Consider the following 7,176-nt stretch of genomic DNA (forward strand, 5'->3'; position numbering starts at 1 on the left):
TAGTTGGTATGTATTTTTTTCTTTTGTCATGAAATGCCTCTCTCGGAAATTTCATTATGATCCCGTTCTTGTACCTTTGCCAATTTTATTGACAAAAAGTGGGAAAATTAATATGTAGTTCATACTACAAATACATATGGTTTTCAGATCATTATGTAAGGAGGAGTGGTTTTCATGTGAGATGAGTATTGACTAAGGGGGAGTGATAAATATCACCATAGTATTATGTTGAAGTTATGCTACAATTGAACTTTGACACTGTGTAATAATACAATGACACTGTATAACAATGATCGAGAACTATGTTTTCTCATTGTTATAGCTACGGATCTTCAACAACGGTGATGCTAAACTTACAACCTTTGGGATCATTGGAGTACTTGGAAGTGACGAAGATTTCGAGGAATGTTGAAGATTAGACATATGTAATAGGAGCTACTAAAGTTTATTTATCTTTTTTGTATTCCATATGTATTGATAGTATTGTCACTAAATTGACAAAGGGGGAGATTGTTAGAGCATTGCTCGGTCGAACATGCGTTGCTATCTCAAGCATGTTTGTCAATGTTAGTGATCAAAACTATAAGTCTTGATTTCTAGTCTATTATAGCTAAGTCTCGGACTAGGATAGAAAGTGTAGTTGAGCTCAAGGACTTCATGGCGATTCATCATACAAGCAGAAGAACTACTCAAGGAACCGGTGGAACTTCTCGACAAAAAGGTATGTGAAGACTTGAACTTATCTATCACTCAAAAGTCTATCTACTCTATCTCCTACTCTTTGAGACAAGAATTCGTATGCTATATACATAGACATGGATTATACACATTTGGTATTTCGAGCCGAGTATACCTCTCCTATCTATATCTCGAAATATGTGTTGGTAAGCTTTTCGCTTCGATCAAGTTTATCTTTACTATGTGACGAAAGTCATGATATGTTTCAATCATCTTGAAAATTACTTTGATGAGAAATGGTGTAACAACTATATAACGTCCTCTAAGAATGTTTTAATGATTGAAATGAGAGTTTATATTACATAACCAATGGTGAACATAAGCATTGTTGTGGAAACACATTTATGTATAAGTCCTATTCCTTGAACCAAATTTTGCGAACTTTGTTGATCAAGAGAACCGGAAGAATGGCGTGAGCCAAGTACGCGAACCCAGTCCGCGAACTGCCGAAGTTCTCAAACCCGAGAATTTCTGCTGGAGTTGACAAACTACTTGCGTGAATCTAAGTCCGCGAACTTAGTCCGCGAACCCAGTCTGCGAACCGGCGAAGTTCTCATACCCGAGAATTTCTGCTGGAGTTTGTAAACTATGCCCGGTAACTTAAGTCCGCGAACCTAGTCTGCGAACTTTAGAAGGTTATATATCTGAAGATGATTTCTGAACTTAAACTTAAAAAGACTAAGGAATGCAGTTTGCAAACCGTGGCTATAAAAGTTCATGAACCGATTCAAGTGAATCAAATCATCTTTGCTTCAATTGTGTCTTGCGTAGTACATAAGATTTCCTTGCAATTGAAAACTCTCTACCTAGTTCATTTGAAGTCATTTGAACTAGTTATGGTGAAGAAGAACATGGTTGATATGAAATGCTCATATGGCAAACCTTTTGGTTAACTATTGTTGAAACAACAAGTGCATACGTCTGGGTACGGTTAACAAACCTAGAAGCGTGCATTGTCAAGTGTGTGTAACAAGTTAAGTTTTCGCTCTAACGGTTGAGAAATATTAACTTGAATCTAAATCAGGTTTTCATCTAACAGTGAATATTGAATGCTTTGTTACTAAGATAACATTGATTGTATACCCTGATTTGAAAGACTATATAAAGGAGACATCAAGTATTGTGCAAAACAATTCCCACACCTTACGTGTGATACTAGTTTGCATACTAGAGTCTATTCTCCTTTAACCTTTGGTTTTCTTCTTCTAAAACCAGATTAACGACTTAAAGACTTCATTGGGATTGTTAAGCCAGACCGATACTACTTTTATCGTAGTTGTGTGATCTGATCTTGCATCTTCTATCGTACGAGTACAATCAGATTGATTGGCTTGAGATTGATATCTCCGATAGGCAAGATATAAAAAGTAATCACAAACATCTTCGTCTCACTGTTTGTGATTCCACAACATCTTGTTTCGCTACCATACGATTAAGATTGTTGTGAGGTGATTGATAACTCTAGGATGTTCTTCGGGAATATAAGACCGGATTATCAATTAGTTCTTGTTCACCTTAATTATTATCAAAATATGGAACAAAACCTTTAGGGTTTATCTGTGGGAGACAGATTGATCCTTTGATAGACTTGTCTGTGTGAGACAGATTTGTATATTGTCAAAGCCTGCGATTTTGGATCGTAGCAACTCTTAGTTGTGGGTGAGATCAACTAAGGGAATCAAGTGTGCAGTATCCTGCTGGGATCAGAGGCGTAAGAGCATAACTGTACCTTGGATCAGTGGGAGATTGATTGGGGTTCAAATACAGTCCAGTCCGAAGTTAGTTTGGAGTAGGCTAGTGTCTGTAGCGGCTTAATACAGTGTGTGTTCAATCTGGACTAGGTCCCGGGGTTTTTCTGCATTTGCGGTTTCCTCGTTAACAAAATTTCTGGTGTCTGTGTTATTTCAATTTCCGTATTATATTGTTTTATCTTTATAATTGAAATAATACAGGTTGTGTGTTAGATCATGAATTAGAGTAATCCAACCTTTGGTTGTTGATTGTCACTGATTGATCCTTGGATATTGGTCTTTGGTACCATCCAAGTTATTCCTTGTATTTGATTAGAACTCGCAGTTCTTGCTGATCGCTGTCGTATGCGTCAAAAATAAATTAGTTTCTCACTAATCAAAATATATAACATAGCAAGGGCAAGAAAGGATCGTTCTCACAGAGAGGTCTAGGTTGTCAATATGTTTCGGTTTTCTTATATAAACAAAAGGGGGGAGTTTTCTTATTTTTAATAAACTAAAATAAAATAAAGGCAAATAAAGAAATAAACAAGCAAATCAAATAGAACAAATATTGGTTAAGGATTCATCTTCATTCACAAACATTCTTTTTAACAATAACTAGAATTGATATTTAATCTCTTTTATCAAAGGCCCTAGGATACCTTGATTGCAAGTTTATCCCGCAAATCTCCTCTTGTCATCAACAAACACATTAAAAGATGAGAATATGAATTCTATCTTAGAGAACAACCTAACGTGTAAAAGCACTAATCAAGTTTAATTCCCTAGATGCATTAAGTTCTATGAAATAGGGCTAATCAATGCAATCGAAATACGTTGCGCAAACAATTTAACAAAGGCCATGATTCACATATGATTACAAGGATGTATCATTACAAGCTATAACCATATTTATGTTACTTGTGTTCAAGGATTATCGCTCGATGATTAACCCTAAACTAGCAAATAGATGTGATTAAAAGTTCTACCAATTTGCAACTTGACAAAACAAACAATCAAATCATGTTATAATACGTCAATCATACAACTATATTATCATAGAATCATGAACGATAAATATGAGACAAAACTAATATATTGAATCAAAAAACCATGTTATGTGAAATCCAACTAATCCATAACCAATAATAATATTTTATCTCATGTTCATGCAGTTCATAACAAGAAGAAAAAGAAAAGTTTTCATGTCTAAACTCTAGAATAAAAGTAGAAGTAGAGATAAAAATTTTAAGAATTGAGAGAGAGGTTCCTTTTTATCTCCTTTTTCTTTATCCACCGATTTCTGTTTTTAAGTCACGCCCAAAAATCAGTCTCTGGCGCAGCCCATGAATGAAGCCCAGTCAAGACAGGTCCAAGTCCATCCGAGTCGAACCAATCATCTGAGTCGGACCGGATCACTGAGTTAACCTGGAAGAATGAAATTCTGCCAGAGCTCCTTTTGTTTTCTCGTTGATTTCCGGCCTGTCTCAGGCTAATTTCTCTGCACAATTCCTAGCATACATCTATACATCCATTCTATTGCTTCATTTGCTCCCATTCATTCATTTACCAAGCCTAGGCTTCACTTCATGCATACAAACCATGGCAGCAAGCACCAAAACCATTCGTCTCATACCCAAGGCTATATTTCCATTCCTGCCATTCCGCACACATCCTTCTCCATTGCAGCAGCAACATCTTCTCAGTCTCTGCTTCAAACGATTTTTTTCTTCCTGAGACAGCAACAACAGCACCACTACTCAACTATCACTGCAATGCTTGCTACCAATGTGCACCTGCAATGTCCTCCTGTGTTGTAGCTTCTCCTCTCAAACAGCGGCAATCGTACAGCTGCAACGTTCCTAGCACAATCACCAGTTGTCCTCTTCTTGCTGCAATGTCATTTCGCAGCCAAACATCCATACACTTCAGTTCAACTTGTTCTCCCTTTCTCTATCTCAGTTTCTTTCTTCTCCACTAGCATAATTTCTAATGCAACTCAGCTTGTAATGTCACTAGTCTGAGCTATACAATCCATCTCAAATTCTTACAATTCAATCACCACCAGCAACAACTTGAAGCAGCACTTCTTCTTGCTCAGTACCGTCACACAAATTCATACCAAACCCCATCAGCTCACTGTTGAGACAGCACCACCATTCTTAGTCTTCTTGGTTGAACATCGACCATCATCTCTGCCATAGCCACACACCCAACCTTCTTTGCACATTCAGTCAAAACCCATTCTCAGTCTTCAACGGAAGCTTCAAACATCACTACAACCCATCTGTATCTTCCTGCACAGATTATCTCACCCATGACTGATCTCAGTTTCATCAACATCTTCTATCATCAGAAGTAACTCCATTAAATCCTTCCATTTCTTACAGATCAACACTACCTGAAATTCCACCTAAACCATCACATACCCAAGGCAATCTCACACCAAACCCTTACTGTCAATTTCGTCACAGATTCGTGATTTCTTCATCTTCAAATCTTCTCTGTAATTAGCTGCAGTTTCTTCATGTTCTTCACTGATTCCTTGTTCATCGAACCCTAATTCAGCCATGAACCCATCTTTGCTACTACTCGATTTCTTTTCTATCGAATCCATCTTCTATTAACATTATCAGCAACTCATTATCTCACCAATATCTGAGTCTTCTCGAGCATAAATCCAACCAGTATTCACTGAAATCACCAGAAGCTCAAATCTTCCATCTGATTTCGACAACTCCTACAAAAATTCCATCTCAATCATTTTATCAGATCCCCTTTCCCACAATTTCGTCCGCAGGGAATGAATTGAGGAAGAAAAGCAAACGAGAACCTTGATTTTCTCCCTCTCGATCTTATTAGGACAGAAAAAGTGGGACGGTTGTTTACACCCAAATATGGAAGTGCCCCTGATAGTTAAACGCCTGCCTTTAGTGCTTTCGATGAGAACTCCAGCTGGTCGCCCCTTATCCGCGGACGAGCTCCCAACAACATTCGCTTGCAATGACGCTTTTGCTCTTCTTTGAATTTTTCCACCAACAATACCCGTCTCTTACTTCTCATATCTACTTCTTCTCTTCAATTTCTTTTCATCACTAAAGTTGTCATGCTTTTCAGACAATGAATTTGCATCACTAAAGCCGACATAATTTTCAGATAGAGATGAAGAAATAAAAGCAAATAATGAGAAATAATACGCCTCCAACACTTTTTTCCTGTTTCCTCTTCTTTTGTTCCAAATGACTCCAAAGTACCTAAACACTCAAAAGCAAACATAACATACATAATTTACAAGAAAACTAAGCAAAGAAAGCATAAACAATAGATAAATATTAAGGTATTTTAGACACCTATCAAATTCCCCCACACTTAGACTTTGCTAGTCCTCGAGCAAATCAAACAAAATAATTCTAAAACATACAAACAATTCCATGTCGCCGAGGATACGGTTACTCTTAGCATGAAGAACAAGCCTTTGAACCCCTAGGTGTCCCTAGTGGACGAGTTATAGTCTCGTGAAGGTTTACAAGAGGTCTACCTACAAAACCTATATTCCCAACTCCAGCTACATGTGACAAATATATGAACGAATCCAAAATGGCTATTGGAGGAGGTACCCTGATGCAAATCCAAATTAATATATATGTAAATTAAGCTCTTCTCAGAAAGTTGAACAAACTACAATACTCGGAATCTGACTAACCACAATCACACGTGACTAGATTAAGAAGATGGATATATAGATAGATGTTTGCGAATGTTGACTAAGTGAATGGTGTTTCCCATATCTGTCTGAAGGTCATCGCCAAGATGAACCTATGAATCCTATTGGATTGAGATATTGGTCTGAATTCTAATATCAACACAGCTGGCATATATAAGGGAACCAACGGTCGAAAATCTTAATTGTAGATCAACTCAACTGGCATATATAAGGGAACCAGGAGTCTATTTTATTGAACAATAATAACAATTTTTTTCTTTTTTCTTTTTCTTTTTCTTTTTCTTTTTACTTGACAACATGATTAGATCTTTTGGATCCAAGCGCATGCTTCTTGTCAGCAGATTACATGATAGTTCCCATGTATCCTGCATTCCACACTTGCTTAGGCGACGGAGACAGGGAGAACACACATATATTGCTATCCAAGTGTCATTTTTCATTTTTTTCTTGTATCTACACCGGTTGGTCTAATTGGTCTGGTCTTTTTTTTCATAAATAGTAACCCAATCACTCTATTTCATCATAGCAGTGATAACAATTCGATGTTAGTGACCCACCAAATCACTTAGAGAAACAAGAAAATATTCCTAAAATAAAAACAGAAGGTGATATGGTGACATTCCGAGATATGGTAACAACTATCATTTATTTCTAACACATGAGCTTTGTCCGTCCTTTTAGTTAATGGGTTCCTCAACTCCTGTAACCAAGATGGTTCCATCCACTTATATTGGTAATGTCATCCTAAAGGCACAAGTCTCTAGATTTCGGAGTTTATAAAGCATTTTTTTTTAATATTTTTCTATTTTAATTTTTAATTTTTTTCACTAAACTTTATCTTGTCCTCAATGTAAAATTTAGTCATTCAAAGTAAAAGGTGGGAAATTCCGCAAATGATATGCAAAAACAAAGATAAAATGCTTAAAAATAAAAACGATAAAGATAAAGATACAAAACCGGTGGGTTGCCTCCCACTTAGCG

This window comes from Papaver somniferum, unplaced genomic scaffold (genome assembly GCF_003573695.1).
Source record: "Papaver somniferum cultivar HN1 unplaced genomic scaffold, ASM357369v1 unplaced-scaffold_52, whole genome shotgun sequence".
Lineage (NCBI taxonomy): Eukaryota > Viridiplantae > Streptophyta > Magnoliopsida > Ranunculales > Papaveraceae > Papaver > Papaver somniferum.